The sequence below is a fragment of the Panthera tigris genome, chromosome B2 (assembly GCF_018350195.1).
Source record: "Panthera tigris isolate Pti1 chromosome B2, P.tigris_Pti1_mat1.1, whole genome shotgun sequence".
Classification (NCBI taxonomy): domain Eukaryota; kingdom Metazoa; phylum Chordata; class Mammalia; order Carnivora; family Felidae; genus Panthera; species Panthera tigris.
This window is the reverse complement of record NC_056664.1, coordinates 124,443,731-124,468,317: the sequence shown is the minus strand read 5'-3', so window position 1 is coordinate 124,468,317 and position 24,587 is coordinate 124,443,731. Positions and strand designations below refer to the sequence as shown.

The 24,587-nt window shown below is 37.8% G+C and overlaps 1 protein-coding gene across 5 annotated transcripts in view; it reads left to right on the top strand.

Annotated features, from left to right (window-relative positions):
- Positions 1-24,587, top strand: part of REPS1 (RALBP1 associated Eps domain containing 1) — an 87,740-nt gene that overhangs the window by 21,097 nt on the left and 42,056 nt on the right. The window lies entirely within an intron of this gene.

Below are 24,587 nucleotides of genomic sequence, written 5' to 3'. Positions count from 1 at the left end.
TGGCCCTGCTGATTTTTAGTCTGTAACCTTGGGCAAAAACTTTCTCTTTGCCTATTTTGATTTGTAAAATGAAGATAACAATACTCCCTTTTTTATGTTTATTTTTGAGAGTAGTAGAGAGTGCAGGAGGGAGGGGCGGGGTGGGGGGTGGACAGGGGATCTGAAGCAGGCTCCATTCCAGCAGCAGAGAGCCGAAAGCAACGCGGGGCTGGAACACACGAATCGAATCAGGAGGTCATGACCTGAGCCAAAGTCAGATGCTTAACTGACTGAGCCACCCAGGCGCCCCACCAGTGCCTTCTTTTTAGGGTTATTTGAGGTTGTTTGATAAACCTCAAACAGCCCAGATAAATAGTAGTTTTTTATCATTATCAGTTTTGTTTATAATTTATTTCCTCATTTAGTCAACTAAAAATCTTTGATAGAATTGTAAAGGCACTGTTTAATTCTTAGGATATCTTACTCTCAAGCAAGTACTTAACTACTGTGGGCCTTCGTTTCTCTGGACATTAGTTTTTTCATCTGCATATTGGAAATAATATAGCACTTGCCTTATAGGATTGTTTTGAGGACTAAATTAATTGCTAAAATGCCTAGAATAGTGCCTGGTACTTGGAGCAGTGCTGTATAGCCGTTAGCTACTACTGTTAATACTCCCTTAGAAAGGATGTAGCTTTTTGGGAACTCCTAAGAATTTTTTTCTTTGTTCTTATCATTCTGATGTGGGGATGGAAGGTGTTTTGTGAACTTGTATATGTTTATTAAACACCTGCTGAGTATAAAGCATTGTTGCACTGAGATCATGGTAAACTGGCAAGGGAGAATAAGGAGGCCTTCTGCAAAACTAGTCTGAGCTACCTGTACCCTAAAGTTACTATAGCATGCAGTTAAACTCAACAGAAGATTTAATGAACTCCAGAGAATTGAGGGGACTGACGTTGAATCATTATGAATTTCTGGTATGTTATAGCATTTTCTAATTAAGTAAAATGCCACAGGACATTTGATATTGATATATATAATTTACTAGCATTTCTTTACAGTAGTGCCATGGATTCATATTAGTTCCATGGTTACATTTGCTACTGTTCTTGTTCTTCAGTTTTTATCTATTTTGTAAAATATACCTGGTTTTACGACAAGTAGCAGTTTTTATTCTGTGGATTAGTTAGGTACCTAAGATGTTGGTTGTAAAACAAATATGGAAAGCCAAATCATTTCCCGATTTTTCTTGAGTAATTTAATTGGTACTCCTCTGATACAGGGGGAAATTGACCCTAAGACAATATAAAATTAGAGTCCAGAAAGTTTTCATTATCAAATATTTAATACAAAAATATGATAAAACACTCATTCACAGAAATACTGATGCTTGAATTTCACACCAGATATTGTTCGTTTAGAGCTAGATTTACAAGACAGGGTTTTAGCAAGTCACGTAATTATTTCCACTTAAATCCCCAATTCAAACAGTGAATTTATTAACTCCTTATATTTTTGCTTTTCATAACAATTCATATTTAAATACATATCTGTGTCATTTTTTAAAGGTGGCACATAGCTAGTAATCTATTTGATATCTTGGCAGAAACAGATTTTTAAAAATTAAATGTTTTCAGAGGGTACTTTGTGTTGTAATTATAGATTTGATAGGAAATTTGCATTCAGAGAAATAATATTTCCACTAAGAAGGGATTTTAGAGGTAGAATCCAAACCTTTCTTTTGTTTTGGAGGAAAGTTGAGATATCTTGTGTAACTTACCTGTTTTCACATAACAAACACTTATCAAAACTTGATTCTTTGGCCTACCCACCAAAACCCAAAAACTCTTGTTTTTATGATATAACATAACATAGTAAAGCTCTGGTATAATTCACCTTATTATGTGAATTTACCACTGGGCAGACGTGATCGCTTAAAAAATACTGTAGTGGTTAAGAGCATTGGTTTCCATCCAAGTTCTGTTAATTTGCTGTGTGTCAGTTTCCTCATCTGTAAAACTGTACCTGCCTCATAAGTTGTTAGGATGATTATATCAGTTAATGTGTTACTGAGCTTGGATTGGTACCTGACATACTGTGTGTACACTATTAATGTTAGCTTATCATAATCCTCATCATTATTGTTGTCATCCTTATCCTATAATAACCTGCAGTAGCGCATAGCACAGGTTAGACCACTATCCTGAGTGACTGAACTGTTTCTCTTTATCACAAGTAACAGTAAGTTCCCAGGCCCGTGTTTGCTGATGCCTGACCGACCACTGGTAAAGAAGAATATGTACTGGTGCTTAGCCCTGTTCATTTGGACTCTGCTCACGGACTGCAGACACTTTAGATCGCGGCTGTATTCTGTGGGTTTAGGAAGAATCACGCCCCAGGAAAGGAGCAATAGTAGTAACAGAGTGCGTAGATAAGGGCATTCTGTGGGGCCCCCAGCTTCCCCACTTAATTTAATCTCTCTGTGCTTTAGTTTTCGCGTATGTAAAATAGGGGTGAAAGGCCCTGTCCTTCAGGAATAAAAGTTCCCTCTGCGGAGACTGAATGAGCTAATTTGTAAAGCGCTTAGACTGACATCTGGTCTACAGTGTTCAAATGTTTTGACTTTTATTGTATTTTTAAAATTTGACAAATTAGGAGTTACTGTGGCTCCAGAATAGTCCACTAGGCCTCCATGTAATAAGACAGGGGTTTGATTACTATTAACAATTCCTAAAAAATATTATTCCTCAATCAGAAATAAATATTGGGGCGCCTGGGTGGCTCAGTTGATTGAGCGTCTGACTTAGGCTAGGGTCATAATCTCACAGTCCATGAGTTCAAGCCCCACATCAGGCCCTGTGCTGACAGCTCAGAGCCTGGAGCCTGCTTCGGATTCTGTGTCTCCCTCTCTCACACTCTCTGCCCTCCTCCTGCTTGCACTCTGTCTCTCTCTCAAAAATAAATAAACATTTAAAAAAATTTTTTTTAATATTTATATTAAATATTTAATATGGCATTATTTAAGGAAACAGGGTATAAGTGTTGGCCTTTTTTGTCGCCTTATGTATCTTACTTGTTAAATAGGATCATTTGTCTTTAAAGGTGTTTTAGAAGGGCAGTTATAAGCCTGGGTTTGCTTGTGACAATCTGGCTTATACCTCTTGTCCAGGTATAATTATAAATAGTATCCCCTTTCACTCTGGCAAATGTCCCAGGTTGGATGTACATTTTATGGTCACTCTAAGTATATTTACTGTCTGGATTTATTTTACCAGACTATCCTCATGCCCCAATAATATTTTCTAAAGGCACAAACTACTGTTTAAAGCTTAAGTTTGAGATGGTTTGTGGGATTTTTCAAACCACATTTGCATTTTTTGTTGTTTTTCTTATTTTTACTCTGTATTTTTTTATTTTTTAAAGTTTATTTTTTGGTTAATGTAGAAGATACAAAAAAATCATTATTTTAATTGGGAATTTGGGCCTTGAACTACCAACCAACTTTGTAGGCAGTCATACTATTTTTCATATCAGGGTCTTTGTGTTTAAGGCTGTCAGAAGTGTTTTATTTGTTTAGATAACTAATGACTGTGATACTGATTACAAGCTGTAAAATATTTATTGGTCTATGTGTACTACTCTAATCATAGTAGATTGCTAACGGGAGTTTATATGGCCCAAAGCAAGTAAGATTTGTAGTTAAAGAGTTAGGAGTCAGATATTGCTAAAAAGGATGAATTTCTTTAATTGCCTACACTATCCAGAAGTTCAAGTTAAGAAATTCCATGCAATTTAAAAATCTACCTCAGTCCTCTTTTGTGTTGACCGTTTATTTAAGTCAACACATTCTTTATGGTTCCTTTCTTTAGCAAGTAGAATAAAATCTGTTTTCCGAATACTAATAAGCTTCGAGGTCCTATAGCAATAATCTGTATTGTTACAGTATGTTCTTTTGATAAATTTCTATGGCAATATTAGTAGATGAAAAAGTATATAATATATTTAAACTTTTTCTATTGAACAGTTATAGGAGACATTTGTAGTTTTTCTTTGTATTGAAAAATAGACCTTTTGTAAATGTAGAAAGGGGAGTAATACTTACCCATTACTTACCTGATACTTCAGTGCCTGATATATAAAAAGGGCTCGAAGAAAGACTGATGTTGCTATGTAACTATAGTACTTATGACAAATTTTATACATTTCTTATTTTTGAGGTAGTCTATAAAATAGTGTGTGCCATTGTCAACACAACAATGTATAACAGTTTGTTTTGTATTTTACCTAAGGACATCCTGTTGAGCAAAGACTTGGAGAACTCCTTAGGAGGGTAGAAAAGTGGCTGAAATATGAAATAGGAGTTAATGCGTGAAGGTACAAGTGAAAGAAAAGAAGAGAATGCCTACTTATTTACAGAAGTGTTAAGATAAAATCATAGCAGGAGAAAGCAAAGGAGTGTGGTCTTGAACCGCAGGTTTGAAATCAAAGATCCTTGGAATTGCATGAGGAGAGCAATAAGCGCTAATGGTTTTGGATATGGAAGTGATGTAGCAAAAGTGTATTTGCTCAAGTACAACCGCGGAATATCTTGAGAAGGTTGGTAAGGCTGCATTTCACTTTAGATCTGTGTTTACTAGGGCATTGGCAGTGGAGTTGGCTAAAGTTATTTGGGAATGCAAACATGCTTCTTGAGTGTAGTGATACCCAATTGTTAGTTGGACAGGTTGTGTATTTAAATTGCTTTTATAGCAAAGGAAGATGCTAGAGATTAGTGTGTCTGCATAGTTTGTAAACAAACTAAACATCCTCTGTGTGGACAGCAGCGTTTGAAAGGAAGTTAAGTCTTAATGGAACAACTGGGCTTTAGTGTATGCCCCTGTCTTCTTTGCCATTGACTTTTTTGTTGTTGTTGTTAACCTTTTCTGTTTGCCCCTGTGTACTGCAGTGGTGAAGGTGCTGTGCAGTGTGTGTGGATCATGTGTAATCTAAATTTCCTTGGACAAATCAAACAATGTTTACTGTTAGAAAATTTTCAACTTTTAAGGAAATGATAAAAATGATCTTTCCAAGTGAGAAAGATTTTTTTTTATGTTTATTTATTTTTGGGAGAGAGAGCGAGCGTGTCGGGGAGAGGGAAGGGCAGACAGAAGGAGACAGAGGATCCAAAGCGGGTTGTGCACTGACAGCAGAGAGCCCAGTGTGGGGCATGAGCTCTCAAAACTGTGAGATCATGACCTGAGCCGACCTGAGCCGAAGTCCGACACTTAACTGACTGAGCCACCCAGGAGCCCCCAAGTAAGAAAGATTTAATTCTTATCCAAAAAAAAAAAAAAAGGAAAAGAAGAAAGATTTAATTCCAGTGAAGATTAACAGAGTGAATTTGGTAAATCAGGAGTGTTTGGGCACCATGAGGGAGCAGTTCCCTTCAGCACTATGTGCCTGCCACGTGCATGGTACAATGCCAGATCTTGCATTGGTTCTGGTATGACTAAGTCATCGTCTCTGCCCCCAAGGAGCTTAGTGGAAGGAGGGGGGATCAGAAGTGTGTGGTTGGTTAACATAATTACACAGATAATTCAAGTCAAATGGTAGAAGCTGGAGTACAAGTACAAAGAAAAAGTCATTGGCTTATGGAGGAGGAAGGATAAAAAATGTTACAGGAAGAAGGAGGCTTTTAAGGAGTTCATGAAGGAAGGGGTGTAATTTTAATAGGCAGACATAGGTGATTTGCTGAGAGACAAGCACAAGTATGAAGACAGGATAGCCCAGTCTAGATTGGCTGAAGTAAGACTTGGGAAAGAATTTTGGGACTGTATTATGGAGAATCTTGAAAAATGGACTTAGAAGTTTGTTCTTTTAAATATAAATATTATTTAGAGCTATATTTTAGGATTGTTAACCTGGTAGCATATGTATGGGAGTGGATAGAGACTGCAGCAAAGTTGATTAAAAATATTTCTTTTAGGGTGCTTGGGTGGCTCAGTCGGTTGAGCGTCCAACTTCGACTCAGGCCATGATCTCAACAGGCCGTGGGTTCGAGCTCCTCGTCGGGCTCTGTGCTGACAGCTCAGAGCCTGGAGCCTGCTTTGGATTCTGTGTCTCCTTTTCTCTCTGCCCCTCCCCCACTCATGCTCCGTCTTTCTCTGTCTCAAAAAATAAACAGACATTAAAAAAATATTTCTTTCATTTATTCTCTCAGCCAACAAACATTGATACTTGTGCAGTAGGAGTTCTAGGTGCTAGGAATGTAAGAGGCATTCCTTGTTCTCTGGAGTCTCATTCTTGTGGGAGATGTTGACAATAAATAAGTAAACAGTAGGGTGCTCTAGAAAGGTCTCTGAGATTATGACACTTGAGCTGAGACCTGACTGGCAGAGGAAGCCAGCGAAGGAAAGATCTGAGGGGAAAGCATACAGTGCGAGAGCAGAGTAAATGTGCAAGGACCCTGAAGCAGGAACAGTCTTGATGTGCTGAAAAGAGGAAGAGGTGTTCCAGAATTCTTGTATTATTTATACTGTGGAAATCAGCGTGTAAGGACTGTACCTTCACTGGACAGACCAGTGAAGGATGAGGTAACACATTTTCTTACAGTTAATTTCCCTTGGTTACTCTTCAGTTATCTCAGTACCTTGAGTCACTTTGCCAGGTAGCAAGATCTTATATAAAACCATTATATAATGATTCATTAATGGCCTGAGAATTTTTGTTTTTTCTGTGCGTCCAGAATCTTAGACAGCTTGAACACTCTAGGACCATTACCTAAGCAGGACAGGTTAATATGTAATAATGTGTGTGTAAATGATTATCTTTTATGAAATTTGGTCTCACTTTTTTCCTACCCTGCTTGCTAGGGGACCTGAAGGGACATTATTGCAGGTTTGCCATTGATTTTATGCTGTTTTTCTTTTCTTTTCTTTTTTCTTTTCTTTTGTTTTCTCTTCTCTTCTCTTCTCTACTCTTCTCTTCTCTTCTCTTCTCTTCTCTTCTCTTCTCTTCTCTTCTCTTCTTAATGCTGATTTATTTATTTTTTGAGAGAGAGCATGCGTGCAGGGAAGGGGCAGAGGGAGAGGGAGAGGGAATCCCAAGCAGTCTCTGCACAAGCCTGATGACCTGAGGCGAAATCACGAGTCGGATGCTTAACCATCTGAGTCACCCAGGCGCCCCTATGCTATTTTTCTACTATTAACCGTAGAACCCCTTTGTACAGAACATGTAGATGGGTGGCTCATTAGCATATGTTTTAAAAATTATTTTGAGTCCACATTAGCATTTCAAAATGAAAACGTGTCATAGAAAATTCCAGATTTCCAGCGTCAGAAAAACCTGAAGATGGCATCATTTGGTAGATACTCTTGTCTAACAGCAGTTAGCTAGGGCTCGGTAGCATTTGTTTCCTTCATATCTGCTCTCCTTCGCACACTGCAACCACCACCTGGCCAATTTCACTAATGTGTGCTACTTGTTTGCATCTGTAGATGTTGTGTTTCCGGTGTCTGTTCTAGGGCAGGGAGTAGAGAGCATTGGCATCAAAGCAAGAGGTCCTCCTGTCACTGTTCTCTGTTTTTACTCTGTGGAAGAACAGGGTGTGTTCTTTAAAAGCATTCCTCAGAGTTTGGTCTGCAGACCCCTGGTGTGTGAGGGCAAAATTATTTTTATACTCGGGCACCCGGGTGGCTCAGTCGGTTAAACGTCCAGCTTTATCTCAGCTCAGGTCTGGATCTTGGAGTGGTGAGTTCAAGCCTTGCGTTGGGATCTGCACTATGCGTGAAGCCAATTTAAAAAAAAAAAAAATACACACACACACACACACACACACACACACACACACACACACAAACAGTAAGGTGTTGTTTGCTTTTTTCCCCCATCATGTTATTTGTGTTGATAGGACAAAAGCAGTGGTAGATGTAACTGCTGGTTCCTTAGCCCAAATCAGTGTAATTACCAAACTTTACTACTATTGTGTTCTTTCCTGCTGTGCAGTAAAGAAGCCAGTTTCACTTAAGAATGTTCTGTGTATAGAAAAACATTAATTTTATTAAATCTTAACGCTTAAGTATATGTCTGTTTAGTATGTCATGTAATGAAATGGTAAGTATTCATAAAGCACTTCTGCTGTATACGAAAGTATGATGATTGTCTTGAGGAAAAGTACTTTGAGTTGTGAGCTGTACTAGTTTTTCATGCAATATCATTTTTCTTTTTTTTTTTTTTATGAAAGGTCATTTATTCAACTTCTCAAACTATGCATTTTTTTCAGTCATCTATTCAGTTTTACTCATTAACTCACCGAACACATCAAGCTCTCACTAGGTCCGTGTAACAGATCTCTTGACTGCTTCAAATGGCTTAATCCTACACGAAGCACCAGTTGATTCAGTATTTAGCATCACAGATCAATTCTTTCCTCCAGGTTTTCCCAAAAGTTTTACAATTCCTATAGTGCCAGCAAGGGAATTACATTTGCTCCAAACTCCCAGCATTTTCCTAAGGGATTTTGACTTCGTAGTATGACTTAAGAGGGTATTATTGTAGATTCTCTGATTTCCAGAATTCATATGAAAGAGTTCAAGAGTACCTTTAGTGAACAGATAAGATTCTTCACAAATCTAGATGATTTCCCAGGGGCGTTAAATCGGAGTTCTCATTAGGAGGAAAGTTAGGTTAGGGCATAATGTAGGACCAATAGAGGACCAGAAAGAGTGAGATTAACATCAAGGCTAGTCTGTGACTTTCCTACCATGAAATATATGAATGAATAATAGTAGGGAAGTATTATTATGTGTTCTAGGGACTGTTTGGTTATAAGACCTCTAGAAAATAACTAGCTGCAAATTCTCCTGAACAGCTAGCTTGGATATTGGGCAGATATTTTCTTGAAAATGAAGAAAGTGTGCCTGATAACTTAAAACAACTGGTGCTTTTTATTACTAATGATAAAATTCAAGCTTTCTGGCAAAAATTAGGATTTTGAAAAACTTATGTCTGCAACCATGTGCTTGACTGCTTCTCAATATTTCATGACTTTTCTGATGAAATTGGTAGTGATATTAACAAATGTGATTTTTAAACTATTTTATAAATGAAATGTGTCAGTATTTGGTTAACATACATACATAGTTAACCATATTTGGTCAACATACATAGTTAACATACAGTGTTAATATTGGTTTCAGGAATAGAATTTAGTGATTCATCACTTACGTATAATACCCAGTGCTGATCATAGCAATTGCCCTCCTTAATGCCTATCACCCATTTAGCCCATCCCCCACCCACCTCCCTCCATCAGCTCTGTTTGTTCTCTGTAGTTAAGAATCCCTTATGGTGGCTTCCCTGCCTCGATTTTTCATCCCTTCCCATATGTTCCTCTGTTTTGTTTCCTATATTCTCCATATGAGTAAAATCATATGATATTTGTCTCTCTCAGGATGACTTATTTTGCTTAGCATAATTTTAGCTCTATCCATGTCGTTGGAAATGGCAAGATTTCATCTTTTTGACGGCAGAGTAATAGTCCATTGTATGTATATACCACGTTGTCTTTATCCATTCATCAGTTGGTGGACATTTGGGCTCTTTCCATAGTTTGGCCATTGTTGATAATGCTGCTATAAACATAGGGGTGCATGTACCCCTTTGAATCTGTATTTTTGTAACATTTGCATAAATACCTAGTAGTGCAATTGCTGGATCATAAGGTAGTTCTATTTTTTGCTTTTTGAGGAGCCTCCATACTGTTTTCCAAAGTGGCTAGTTTTTCCAAAGTGGCAGTTTGCATTCCTACCAACAGAGCAAAAGTGTTCCCGTTTTTCCACATCCTCACCAACGTCTGTTGTTTTTTGTGTTAAGTGTAGCCATTCTGACAGGTGTGAGGTGGTATTTCATCATGGTGGTTTTGGTTTGTATTTCTCTGATGATGTGATGTTGAGCACCTTTTCATGTGTCTGTTAGCCATCTGGATGTCTTCTTTGGAAGAATGTCTATTCCTGTCTTCTGCCCATTTCTTAACTGGATTATTTGTGTTTTTTTGGGTGTTGAGTTTGATAAGTTCATTACAGATTTTGGATACTAACACTTTACCCAGTATGTCATTTGCACACTCCTCTCCCATTCCATAGGCTGTCTTTAGTTTTCTTGATTGTTTCCTTCACTGTGCAGAAGCTTTTTATCTTGATGAAGTCCCCATAGATCCTTTTTGTTTTCGTTTCCCTTGCCTCCAGCAATGTGTCTAGTAAGTCTAGTAAGTTGCTACAGCCAAGGCCAAAGAGGTTGCTGCCTGTGTTCTCCCATAGGATTTTGATGGTTTCCTGTCTCATGTTTAGGTCTTTCAGCCATTTTGAATATATTTTTGTGTATGGTGTAAGAAAATGGTCCAGTTTCATTCTTCTGCATTTTGCTGTCCAGTTTTCCCAACACCATTTGCTGAAGAGACTTTTTTCCACTGGATATTCTTTCCTGCTTTGTTGAAGATTAGTTGACCGTATAGTTGTAGGTCCATTTCTGGGTTTTCTATTCTGTTCCATTAATCTGTGTGTCTGTTTTTATGCCGGTACCATACTGTCTTGATGATTACAGTTTTACAGCTTTGTAATACAGCTTAAAGTCTGGGATCTTGATGCTTCCAGGTTTGCGCTTCTTTTTCAGGGTTGCTTTGGCTATTCAGGTTTTTTTGTGGTTCCATACACATTTTAGGATTGATTGTTCTAGCTCTGTGAAAAAGGCTGCTGGTATTTTGATAGGGACTCCAATGCATTTTAATGTAAGATATGCAAAAAGGTTTATTGATAAGGCTTTGGATTCCATATAGCGGTTACCATTTGTTGAGTTTTGGTGTCGTATCAAAACATCAAGTCAGAATTATCTGAAAAGACTATATAAATCGTCCTCTGTTTTCCAGTACAAATCCTCGTGAAGTGACTGTTCTCTTATGCTTGAAATAAAGCATCGTATTTCAGTGAATCAAATATGAAGCAGATATGAGAGTCTTCTCAAGCTGGACATTAAGGAAAATTTGCTTATATAAAAAACAATGTACTCTTTTCACTCAGGTTTTTTGTTTGTTTGTTTGTTTGTTTGTTTTTTAATGTAAACTCCGTGCCCACCATAGGGCTTGAACTTGTGACCCCAGGATCATGAGTCACATAGTCTTATTGACTGAGCCAGCCAGGTGCCCCCACACTCAGTTTTTGTTTTTGTTTTAATTTTGGGAAGTAGTTATTTTCATAAAATTTTATGTTACATGTAATGGGATTATTCTTATTTCTACATGAATTTATAGATACATAGTGTTAAATTTCACAGTTTAAATTCTAATATGGTAAATATCAATAATATAATCCACAAAAGCTTTGGGGGAGTTCTCGATAACTTTTTATTAAAACATTTTTGTTTCTCAGTAATTTTTTAAAGCATGTATAAGGGATTTCAAGACCAAAAATTGTGAACATAAATGCTCTAGGATCTACAACATTAGTTCTCAAAGTGTTTTATACCAAGCATCTGATTGATGGACCACTAGCTCTGAAGCATTTTAATTGAATCTAAACTGAAAGGGGGTTTATTTCTAGACTATAGGATTTTTTTTAGTGTCTCTTATGGCTTAAAAATGCTTTGTGCAGTTTCCAAGGGGGCTGTAATATATCTCAACTTCTTCAACTACAGAGTCTTTAGCTTAACTGATGTTCTTTAGAATACATTTTGGAACTACTGTACTGTTCCATAAGCATGCCAATATTAAGAGTTCTGCTTAGCTATGCTTTCGAGACAGCTGGGAATGGAGAGCTTTGGACTTAAGACTAATAAGTCTTTGAATCCTGGGGTGCCTGGGTGGCTCAGTCGGTTATGTGTCCAACTCTTGATTTCAGCTCAGGTCACGATCTTACGGTTCTTGAGATTGAGCACTACGTCTGGCTCTGTGGGCAGTGCAGAACCTGCTTGGGATTCTCTCTCTGCCCCTTCCTTCTCCTGCTTGCTTTTGTACGTGCTATCTCTCTCTCTTTCTCTCTCTCTCTCTCTCAAAATAAATAAACTTTTAAAAAAATTATTAAAAAAGGGGGCCCCTGGGTGACGCAGTCAGCTAAGCATCCAGCTTCAGCTCAGGTCATGATCTTGCAGTTGGTGAGTTCGAGCCCCCCACATTAGGCTCTGTGATGACAGCTCAGAGCCTGGAGCCTGCTTCAGATTCAGTGTCTGTCTGTCTGTCTGTCTGTCTCTCTCTCTCTCTCTCTCTCCCCCTCCCTCCCCCCTCTCCCCCCCCCCCTTCTCCTGCTCATGCTCTGTCTCTCAAAAATAAAATTAACATTGGGGCGCCTGGGTGGCTCAGTCAGTTGAGCGTCCGACTTCGGCTCAGGTCACGATCTCGCGGTCCGCAGGTTCGGGCCCCGTGTCGGGCTCTGGGCTGATGGCTTGGAGCCTGAAGCCTGCTTCATATTCTGTGTTTCCCTCTCTCTCTGCCCCTCCCCTGTTCATGCTGTGTCTCTCTCTGTCTGAAAAATAAATAAACGTTAAAAAAAAATTAAAAAAAAAAATAAAATTAACATTAAAAAAAATTTTTAATAAAAAATTAAAAAGTTCTGAAAAATAAGGCTTTGAATCCTGGCCTTGCCCCTTATTAGCCTCATCTTCCTTTCCTATTAACTGGAGATAATGGTAGCCAACATTAGAGGATTCTTCTGATCATTAAGTATGATAACAAGTAAATAGCCTTCCTATTCCATGATCTTCCTGTTCCCTACCTTCTAATTTTCTAGTAAATGTGAATCTTCATTACAGATATTCCCATGTTAGTAAGGCTAATGAGTCAGAATGGTGTAGAAACTAGTCTAACAAGTGAATGGAACAGTAAAAGTTACACTGATTTGGGCAGCCAGATGTAAGTGGTGCACATATGCAGCCCAAGCTGCCTGTGCTTTTAAGCCAGCAAACATATAGTCTGCTTTGCCACCGATTCAGTCCCACTTAAACTTTTATTTTAAAAATGAGAACAATGAGGTCACCTTATTTTTAACCTGATAATAACTAGAAAGGGAGGATTTTAGTTTTTATTATACAGTTGGCCCTTGAACAATATGGGTTTGAATAGGGTGGGTTCACTTACAGATTTTTGTTTTTTTATAAAGACGGGTACAGTACTGTCAATGTATTCTAATTTTCCTTATGATTTTCTTAATAACATTTTCCTTTCTCTAGCTTATTTATTGTAAAAATGCAGAGTATAATACATATAACATACAAAATATGTATTAATTGATGTTGTTATTGGTAAGGCTTCCGGTCAATAGTAGATTTTTAGTTAAGTTTTTAGGAAGTCAGAAGTTATAAGTGTATTTTTGATTGCATGGGGGTTTGGCTCCCCTAATTCCTGTGTTGTTTAAGAGTCAACTGTATTAAACACTCATAAAATTTCATCTTGGAGAGAATATAGGCCGATGCTTCTCCATATTTTGTGTAGTTTCAATATATTCCTCATTTTCTTTTTCTGTATTCTTATATTTTGAAATTCCTCTCATGGATTCAGGTTTATCTATGTAATTTGGCATCTACTTTGATCTTTCATATTTCAAATAAGAAATAACTTCTCGGGGTGCCTGGGTGGCTCAGTCCGTTGAGCGTCCGACTTCGGCTCAGGTCATGATCTCGCGGTTCTTGAGTTCCAGCCTCACGTCGAGCTCTTTGCTGACAGCTCAGAGCCTGGAGCCTGCTTCGGATTCTGTGTCTCCCTCTCTCTGCCTCTTCCCCGCTCATGCTTTGTCTCTCTCTGTCTCTCAAAGATGAATAAACGTTAAAAAAAAAATAAATAAAAAAAAAGAAAGAACTTCTCTACACCTTTATTGTTGTTAGCATTCCTGTACCTCATGTTCTGAGCCCAGGATTAAAGAGCCCTTCTTACACATGTAAAGTACTCTTTCATTGTCACTGTGTACTGGGCAGTCTGGACTATAAGACATGCTTTAGGAGTTAGTGAGGGTACTTGCCCTGAGGAAGCCGACATATCTTGGGAAAAGGACAACGTACAGCATGTCTTGGTAGAAGATTATTATAGGCATAACTTTGAATTATAGCTCTGCCCTTCGGGTCCTCTAGCCTTAGTTACTTGGCCAGTCTGATTCTCTTTCTTCCTCTGTAAAATGATAATGATACCAATTCTGCCCCATTATTTTTAGGATTAAATGGGAATACTTTGAGTAATTGGGTTTTGCTTAGCATTATGTGTGCTCAATAAACATTAGCCTCCCTCCCCAGCCAACACACCTGGTTACCACCACCACTATATTTGTATATCCAGAAGTAAAATATAATACTTGGGTACTTTGCTCTTTGGTGAGCTCTTCTAGTTACAACTGTTAAAGAACTATTTATTCTTGTTTTATACGGTTTTAAAAACTTGGTTCTATTTCTAAGCCATGGCATGCAAGGCAGAAGTCCAACAACTGGAAAGACCGCTGACAGAGCCAAAGTAAGAGCTTGGCAACAAGGAGAAAGTCACAAATCATTACCAAGAACAGAATAAAACAAAAACTCTGTGATAGTGTTAGTCCATTAGGTGAATAAAACATTCCACTTTTTCTTAGCTTTAAATATATAACTGCAGTACAGTATAGTATACTAATCTGTTTATAAAATCTATACTGTCAAAAATATGAGTCTGTTTACTAGATCTTTACAGACTGTATGCTTTCGGTTTTCATCAAAATAATAATCTGCATGTGATTAAAAAATCAAGGATTGTAAGGGCTTTATAAGAGCAACAATTTCTTCTCCTTCCCTGTACTTCATATTGTTTCCTATAAAAACCACTTTGAACTTATTAAACTATTTGATGATTACTTCCATACTCTTTTTACAAATTCCCACTTTACTTTGGTTTATCAGTTTTAGACATTATCTTGCTATATAGTAAGGGTTTCATTTATTTCTGTTCTTTGCCAAAATTTTGTTATATTTAGCTTCAAACTTTGCTTATTTCTTGTCCTATTAATTCTTGTTTCAGTTGAGAATGAGTCCATGCCTTTTTTAAAAAACAAAAACAAACTTTATTTTATAGAGCAATTTAACATTCATAGCAAAATTGAGCTGAAGGTATATTTTCCATATACCCTCTGTTCCCACCCATGCATGGCCTCCACCATTATCACTATCCCCCATCAGAGGTAAAGTTGTGACAACTGATGATCCTTCATTGACGTATATTGTAATCAACCAAAGGTCATAGTTTACATTAGAATTCACTCTTGGTGTTGTACGCTCTGTGGTCTTGGACAAATGTATAATGAATGACATGTATCTCTCATTATGGTAGCATACAGACTATTTTCATTGCTATCAGAATCCTAAATGTTTCAGTTTTTAAACCCCCACACCCCAACCCCTGGCAACTACTGATCTTTTTATTGTCTCCATAGTTTTGCCTTTTCTAGAATGCCATTTAGCTGAATCATACAATGTGTAGTCTTTTCATATTCTTTCACTTAATGTTATGTGTTTAAGATTCCTCCTTATCTTTTCACGGCTTCATAGTTCATTTCATAACATTCCATTATGTGGATGTGCCACAGTTTGTTTATCCATTCAATCACTGCAGGATATTTTGGTTACTTCCAAGTTTGGGTAATTATGAATAAAGCTGCTATAAATATCTATGTGCAGGTTTTTGTGTGCACATAAGTTTTCAACTCATTTAGGAGAGTGATTGCTGTATGGTATGGGTACATTTAGTTTTATAAGAAATTGCCAAACTGTCACATTCCCACCAGAATGACACTTCCTGTTGCTCCCTAGACTCGCCAGCATTTGGTATTGTCAGCGTTCCAGATTTGGGCCAGTTTAATAGATTTGTAGTGGTATCTCATTGTTTAATTTGTATTTCTTTGATGACGTATGATGTGGAGCATCTTTCCATATGCTTATTTTCCATCTGTGTATCTTCTTTGGTGAGGTGTCTCTTAAGGTATTTGGTCCATTTTTTAATCAGGTTTTTAGTTTTCTAATTGTTGAGTTTTAAGGGTTCTTTGTATATTTTGGATAATTGTCCTTTATTAGATAAGTCTTTTGCAAATATTTTTTCCTGGTCTGTGGCTTATCTTGCTCTCTTGACCTTATCTTTTGAAGACCAGATGTCCAGCTTATCAATTATTTCTTTTTTTTTTAATTTTTTTTAATGTTTATTTATTTTTGAGACAGAGAGAGAGCATGAACGAGGGAGGGTCAGAGAGAGAGGGAGACACAGAATCTGAAGCAGGCTCCAGGCTCTGAGCTATCAGCACAGAGCCCGACGCGGGGCTCTAACTCATGGACTGTGAGATCATGACCTGAGCTGAAGTCGGTCGCTTAACCAACTGAGCCACCCAGGCGCCCCAGCTTATCAATTATTTCTTTCATGGATCATGATTTTGGTGTTGTATATAAAAAGTCATCACCATAACAGGCCATCAGGTTTTCCTCTTGTGTTCTCTTCTAGAAGTTTCATAGTTTCATGTTTTACATTTAGGTCTGTAATCCGTTTAGAGTTAATTAATTAATTAATTAATTAATTTTAAGTTTATTTTTATTTATTTGAGAGAGAGAGTAGGGGAGGGGCAGAGAGAAAGAATCCCAAGTAGGCTCCGCTGTGCAGAGCCCAACGCAGGGCTCGAACTCTCTGTGAGATCATGACCTGAGCCCAAATCAAGAGTCGGACACTTAACTGACTGAGCCACCCAGGTGCCTCTGGAGTTAATTTTTTTTAAAGGTGTTAGGTCTACTTTTTTTTGGCACTTAACCCTGCTTGGTATTCTCTTAGCTTCCCGAATCTGTGGTTTAGTGTCTAGCATTAATTTAGGGAAATTCTCACTCATTATTTTTCAGATATTACTTCTGTTCATTCTTTCTTGTCTTCTCATTACACATTTGTTTGACCTTTTTTTTTTAGTTGTCCCACAGTTCTTGAAGATTTCGTTGGTTTCAGTTTTCTTTTCCTGGTTGCATTTCAGTTTTGGAAGTTTCTATTGAAATATCCTCAAGCTTTGAGGATTCTTTCCTCAGCCATGTCCAGTCTAGTAATAAAGCCCATCAAAGACTCATTCTTCATTTCTTTACATATACCCATTTTTTTGTTTTTTGTTCTTCATAGAATTTCGGTCTCTTTACTTGCGTTGCCTATCTGTTCTTGCATGCTGTCTTCTTTATCCGTTAGAGTCCTTCACATATTCATCGTAGTTGCTTTAAATTCCTGGTCTGATAGTTCCAGCATGTCTACCATATCTGAGACTGGTTCTGACGCTTGCTCTGTCTTCAGATTGTGGTTTTGGGGGGTTTTCTTTGTTTATTTGTTTTGCCTTTCAGTATGTCTTGTGATTTTTTTTTTCTTGATAGCCAAGACATGATATACTGGGTTAATGAACTACTATAAATACATCTTTGGTAATGTTGTGGTAAGGTGTTGGGGGGGGGGGGCGCTAGCATTCTATAGTCTTAAGATTATGCCTCAGGTCTTTTAGTATACCTGTGAATTTTGCAATTGCTTCTCAGTCCTACCTGCCTCTACTCTCCCCCATTTAGGTGGGAAAGGATGGATAGAATAGGCTAGAGCTGGTGGGTATTTCCCTTCGTCCAGGTCAGTTAGGTTCCAGTAAACCTGGCGGGTTAGGCTCTGGTTAAGTAGGTTCTCTTGAGGATAAGCCTTGTTGAGAAGAACAAGTGGATTTCTGGTGGACTTCAGAATGGTTCCTTTTTCCTTTCCTCTGCCAGAAGCACACAGGGAGGGACTTTTCTCTCCTATGCACTGTGAGAGCTCGGTAGAGCTCCGAGAGGTAAAACTCACAGTATGACGAAGGTCTCCCTATAACTAGGTCCCCCTGAAGTTTTTATCTCAGATTTGTATTCACTGAGCCTATAGCAATTCATCAGTTACAGTTCAGTCTTTCCTTCCCTGACGCTGGTTTCAAGGAGGTTAATGCTGATGGGTTTCACCTCTAGTAAGTTAGGATTCTTTGTATTTACCTTCTGTTAGCCTTCAGTTAGGGGGACAGCAGTTTGCTCTGTGACCTGACTTTTACAGATCTAAGGAGAGTTCTTGCTTTTTCAGTTTGTTGAACATTTTGCTTGTTACAATGGAGTTTTTTGGTTTCTAAGCTTCTTACATACTAAACCAAAAGCCAGAAGCCCACGCATTTTTCCTTATCCTTCACCTTCCTTATCCTTCTCTCTTTAAACTTGTTAGCTATACTTTTACATATTTAATATTGAGAACATTTGCACATTGTTCTAAAACCATAATTCTTTTTTTTTTTTTTTGAGAGAGAGAGAAGGCACGCATACACACGTGGGGGAGGAGCGGGGGCAAAGGGAGAGGGAGAGAGAATCTTAAGCAGGCTCCGAGCTTACCAGGGAGAGACCTCTCTCTAACTGAGAGATCAAGACTGAGCCCAAATCAATAGACCCTAAAGCTACTGAGTCACCTAGGTGCACCTAAAATCATAATTCTTAATTGTTTAATATATTCTGATATTTTTTTTTAAATAAAAATATATTTACATTATGAAGATATAAATATTTTTACTGCAGATCCATTAGTATAATATAGTACTATGATTACATTCTTCTTTTTGTTGTTGTTATTATTTTTTTAATGTTTTTATTTTTGAGAGAGGGAGAGAAAGAGCACAAGCAGGAGAGGGGCAGAGAGAGGGAGACACAGAATCAGAAGCAGGCTTCAGGCTCTGAGCTGTCAGCACAGAGCCTGAGGCATGCCTCGAGCTGATGAACTGCAAGATCATGACCAGAGCTGAAGTCAGACCTTTAATCTACTGAGCCACCCAGGTGCCCCGTGATTACATTCTTCTACAGCTTTCCCCCTCTAAACTTTCTTGATTGCCTTTTTTTTTTTTTTTTTTTTTTTTTTTTTTTTACTGTTTGCCTTCATCTCTATTTCTATCCCTTTATTTTTTCTGAAATCTTTCTGGAGCTTTCTGTCATTTTAATCTGGACTGGTTGCTTTCCAGGTCAATTGCATAGCTGTCATCCTGCAGCTTTATTTCCCTGCTTTCTTGCTGTGTATCTGTTTTTTTCCTGGATGCTCTGCCTCTAAGTTTTGCTGAATAACATCCTCAGATATTTTCTCAAGAAAGAGTTCATAGGAGATAAACTTTGTTTATTTCTGCATCTACAAAATTGTCTGTTCTTTCCATCATCTTGATGCTAGTTTGGATACAGAATTCTAGGTTGAAAATAATTTTTTATTAGAACCTTGAGGGTGTTGCTTTATTATTTTCTAATATTCAGTGTTACTGATGAGAAGTCTGAATCCAGGTCAGTTAATATATCTTCTTAGTGATCAGTACCTCTCCCCCTTACTCGCTTCCCTTATGCAGATTCTGGATGCTCTTAGGATCTTTGTTTTATCCTTGCTGTTATGAAGCTCCACAGTAATGTGTTGAGGAATTCTTTCACCTGTTGTGTGGAGCACTCACTAGACTCTGTCTGAAAGCTTGTTGTCCTTGGATTTGGGGAAAATCTCTTGTTCTTTAATTATTACTCTTCTGTTTTCTCTACATTTTTTGTAGACCTCATTTAAATAAATTTTGTCCTTTCAAATTAATTCTCTTTTTTTCTCCCATATTTTCTAATTCACCTTTCCCCTTCCTACTTCTGGAGAAATTTTCTTTATCTTCTAGTATTTCTGCTGAACTTTGTATATTTCCTGACATCTTGTTCTTTGTTCCTTTTTCATAGTATCCTGTTCCTGTTTTATGGATGCATTAATTGTCTGAAATCTGGCAGAGGATACTGAATAGAGTATCTTTAAGTGTTCTTTCTTTCTTGAATTATATCTTTCCCTTAGAGTTTTTTTTTTCCCCTGTTTTTAAATTTGTTTTTAAATTTGACAGTTTTCTTCCATTATGTAGGTTTTCCATAGTTGCCTGTTGATCTTTGGTAATCTATTTACATTTAATGCAGCAGTAGAATAACTGAGCTCTGTGTACTTGGGTTTAGCTCCTTAAAAGGCTGCCTTACTTTGGGAGGAGTGGGTCAGATGCTGACTCTTACTGGATTGCTAAATGCTAGAAACAGAAACCTTTCTCTGGGGCAACAACCCCTATCCATATCAGCTGACCTAGTACTTCCCTACATTTCATTCTTTAGAGAGAAAACTTCCAGTTTTTTGTTTGTTTATATTTGGAGGGTAAAGTCTGGTTGCTAATATTCTGTGAGCAGCTGTAGAGATAGGGATCTTAATCTCTGTCCCAATCTCCCCCTTAGTCATACCTGGCATTTCTGGGTGAGTCCCTGGATTTTGCAGGACAAATTGTCTCCCTAGGTACTCCTGGCACTAATTTCTTCCACCTACTGTTTTAGGCATGACTCCCATGTCCTTTCTGATTGCTAAAATTTGTTGAGATTTCCTGTCTGCTCATTGTTGCCCCTTCTCTTTTATTTATTTTTGTGGATTTATTCCCTTAGTATCATTTTAAGAAGATTTTTGAAGGGAGAAGAGGTAATTTCCTGTGCTCAGTATATTGTCTTAAACCAGAACTTCAAAATACTTATGAAGGCTTGAAAGCATCTTATATTTTAGAAGAATTTTCATGAAAAACTATAATAAAACCCACTTTGGTGCTTAAAGGCATTAGTTCTTGGCTCTCAAGAGAATGTGGTTTTCAAGAATGACTTAGTCTCTGAAGTCCTTGACTGAATAAAGTACATTATGATCCGGGTAGTGAATAAAAAATAATTATTATTTGTGGATCAGACACTTTTGTGTTTTATTAAATATGGTTTCATTGAATCCTCACAGCAATCCTAAGAGGTAGTATATTATTTTCCCCAGTTTACCTAAGAGGAAACAGACACAATAAAGTAATATAACTTGCTCAAGTACTGTATAAATGATACAGAATGATTCCCTAACCACATTGATCTCTGTAAGTATTAAAATGAACTACAGTCTAGTTTATCTTTTCTTCCTGGAAGTTGGTGGCTTTTTGATAAGTATTACGGAACAGAGTGTTCAGACAAGAAGTCAATACTGCCTATTTAGGATTGATATTCTTGTGAAGCTAATACAATTAATGAAAACTTTAGCCTCTCTCCTGTCTCATACTAGCAGCCAGGATTCTGTGCTGGTTAGTAAGATGCTACAGTCACTCAGAGTTTGTAGTACTTGGCTATGCTACATTTTATTTTTTTTTTTATTTTTTTTTTTTTAATTATATGAAATTTATTGCCAAATTAGTTTCCCTACAACACCCAGTGCTCATCCCAAAAGATGGTTTTTTTTAAAATTATATGAAATTTATTGTCAAATTAGTTTCCATTATGCTACATTTTAAAGTGTATTCCATTTCTGTGGGGCGCCTGGGTGGCTCAGTCAGATGAATGTCCGACTTCGGCTCAGGTCATGATCTCACAGTTTGTGGGTTCGAGCCCCGCATCAGACTCTGTGCTGACCACTTGCTCGGAGCCTGGAGCCTGCTTCAGATTCTGTGTCTCCTCCTCTCTCTGCCTCTCCCCCGCTCATGCTTTGTCTCACTCTGTTTCTCAAAAATAAATAAATGTAAAAAAAAAAAAAAAACAGATTTTTTTTAAGTGTATTCCATTTCTAGAAATTTGTTCTACAGTTCTACAAGTGCACAAAGTTTCATGCACAGGAATGTTTACAGCATTATTTATATAATAGAAAGCTAAAAGAACCTAAGTGTCCATCAGTAGGGGATTGGTTAATTTGTAATAGGTACATGCACATGATGCTATGTAAAAAAAAAAAAAAAAATGAAAGAGATCTATGTATGCTGATATAAAAAGATCTTCAAGTAATACTGTGTGAAAAGTCATATATAGCGTGACTATATGTGTAAAAAGTGTTCGTTAAGTATGTGTGCTCATGTGTTTGTATACATGTGGGAAAAATGGGAAGAACATATGAAAAGAATTGTTACTTCTGATGGGGATTGTAGGGACTTCAATTCCATATCCTTAAGTACCATTTTATTTATTTTACTGTGAGCATGTAAATTTTACAATGTTATAAAAATAAAGCTTAATGGTTTTCAGTAGCTATCAGTAGTATACCAGCAACCACTAACTGGCCCTGGGTTTCCTAGGTGAGTTAGAATCTAATGGAAGAGATCTGGGGATCTGTACCCTATCAAGGACTTTAAGTGGTTTTCAATATTAGGCAGCTGTGCAGTCATGCTCACAAATATGCATAATTTAGACTAAGGCGAAGTTACCACGGAGAGGCAATTAAAAGAATGAGACTACTTTGAGTAATGCCAAACTAATAAATTTCAAAATTTGGAGGCGATAAATGATGTTCCCAGAAATTATCAAATGTTTTACCTTTTAAAAATGTTTGTTTATTTAGAAAGAGAGAGAGAGAGAAGAGAGAGTGAGAGCCAGCCAGAGAGGGGCAGGAAGAGAGAAAGGGAGAGAGAATCCTAAGCTGGCTTTGCACTATTAGCATGGAGCCCGATTTAGGGCTCGATCTCACAACCCTGTGAGATCATGACCTGAGCCAAAATCAAAGAGTCAGACATTCAACCGACTGAGCCACCCAGATGCCCCAATTACCAAATATTTTAGAGGTAGACAACCTAACTTATACCACCTGACATGGAAAAAATAGACACCCATCAGGGATCCTGCTCAGGTGTGTCACAGGTGAATTCTTCCAAATCTTTACAGAACATGTCATTCCAAATCTATTTACAGTATTTCAGAGCAGAGAGAAAAAAAAGTAAAGCTTGTTAGTCGTGTTTACAAAGCCAACATAGCACCACTTCCAAACCTTTCAGATACAGGAGTGTTATTTTTTGGCCAAATCATTTTAAGATTGTGGTTAAAATTTTATAAATATAATTTGAAAAAATAATATATACCATGACTAAATGGAATTCCTTTTAGGGATCAAAGGATGGTTTGATGTTAGGAACTCTATTAATTATTAGCATTAATGGACCAAAGAGAAAAAGTATGATATTTTACTTTTCTGCCCCAAAGTGCACACAATAATATTAACTTCTGTTTGTGGACTTTGAAAACACAAAACCCGAAACAAAACTCTTAGATGAGTGGAACTAGCTGAATAGTTTCACATAACAAAGGTGTTCCGGAATGTTACCAAGTACCATGCTTAATGACAAAATACTAGAAGTGGTCTCGTTAAAGTTAGGAAAAAAATGATGAATAAAATACCATTCCAATTAAAGTCACAATTTATTTTGATAAATAATTCTAGAGATTACTTGGGGGAATAAATAATATGAGAATAGTCCAGGAAATTCTAAACAAGAAAAAAAAATTGAGGACTGGGCTAATAACTTATCAGGTACTTAAATATTATAAATCTAAAGCAAGGAAAGCAGTCAGAGAAAAATTCATGTAAGTGTGAGTGGCCTTTTCAGGTTACTGGAGAAAAGAAGATAAGGAAACACTCATTTTGATAGTGGGAGAATAAATTTGAATAACCTTTTTGAAAGGCACTTGGTGATAGCAAATACATTTTTTTATCTTTTTAAGAGGGAGAGAGGGAAAGAGCACAGGTGGGGAGACGGGCACAGAGAGAGACAGAGACAGAGAGAGACAGAGAGAATCTTAGGCAGGCTCCACACTCAGCGCAGAGCCAGACATGGGTCTCGATCCCACGACCCTGGGATCATGACCTGAGCCAAAACCAACCGACTGAGCCACCCAGGCACCCCACAAATGCATTTTTAAGTGTACTTCTATTTTGGTCCAGCATTCTGCTTCTAGGAATTATTCTAAAAATTTCCTTAGAGACAAATTTTGTTGCATTCACAAGATGGTGATGAGAAACCAGACCTGATACTGTTTCATCAGAGATTGTTAACAAATTTCTATTCACAGCTTCTTTCCTCCTCTGCTGCTTTCAAGGATTTGTGGTCTCTCCAATTGGGGTAGCTTGGAAACATAGTCCTCAGTGACACATATGCCTGACTTGGGCTACAAAGTGAGTTTGTTTTAGGTGTCGTGGCCAGGATCAATCATAGGGAAGTGACTGCACATATTTTGCCTTTGAGCTCTTTTATCTCCCCTTTTAAAACCTCCGTCCTGTGACCTGATGGGACAGTTTGATATATATCAACTCTTAAAATTTTGTTATGCCTGATATAGTAGAAAGGTAGAATCCTTCCTTGCTCTCCTACCCTCCAGCCCCTCCCCCCTCCCCCCACTACCCTCTAGTCCCTTGGAAAGAGCTTTGGGTTTGGAATCCAAGGACCTGGCTTCTAGAGCCAGTTCTTCCACTGACTAGCCCCGAGACTTAGGAGAAACAAGATTACCCTTCTAAACTTACTTTCTTTGAGAGTCAAGCATCCTAACCTGTTTTTTGTACTTGTCTTTCCACTTACATTCTCATTCATTTACTCCCTCAGCTTCAGTCATCACCTGTTGTCTGGTTCCCAGGTGTGGAGCACATCTCGGCAGAGTGCTCTCTTCTGAACACCCTCTCTGCATTTCTTACTGTTCCCTGGGCATCTCCTCCTGACTGTCCCATGGGCACCTGAAACGCACATAACAGGGATAAACAAACCAACTACATGCAATTTCCCTTTAGGTCGTCCCTTTACCTAGCATACGTACAAGGACGTATTTTAGATGTTTTACGT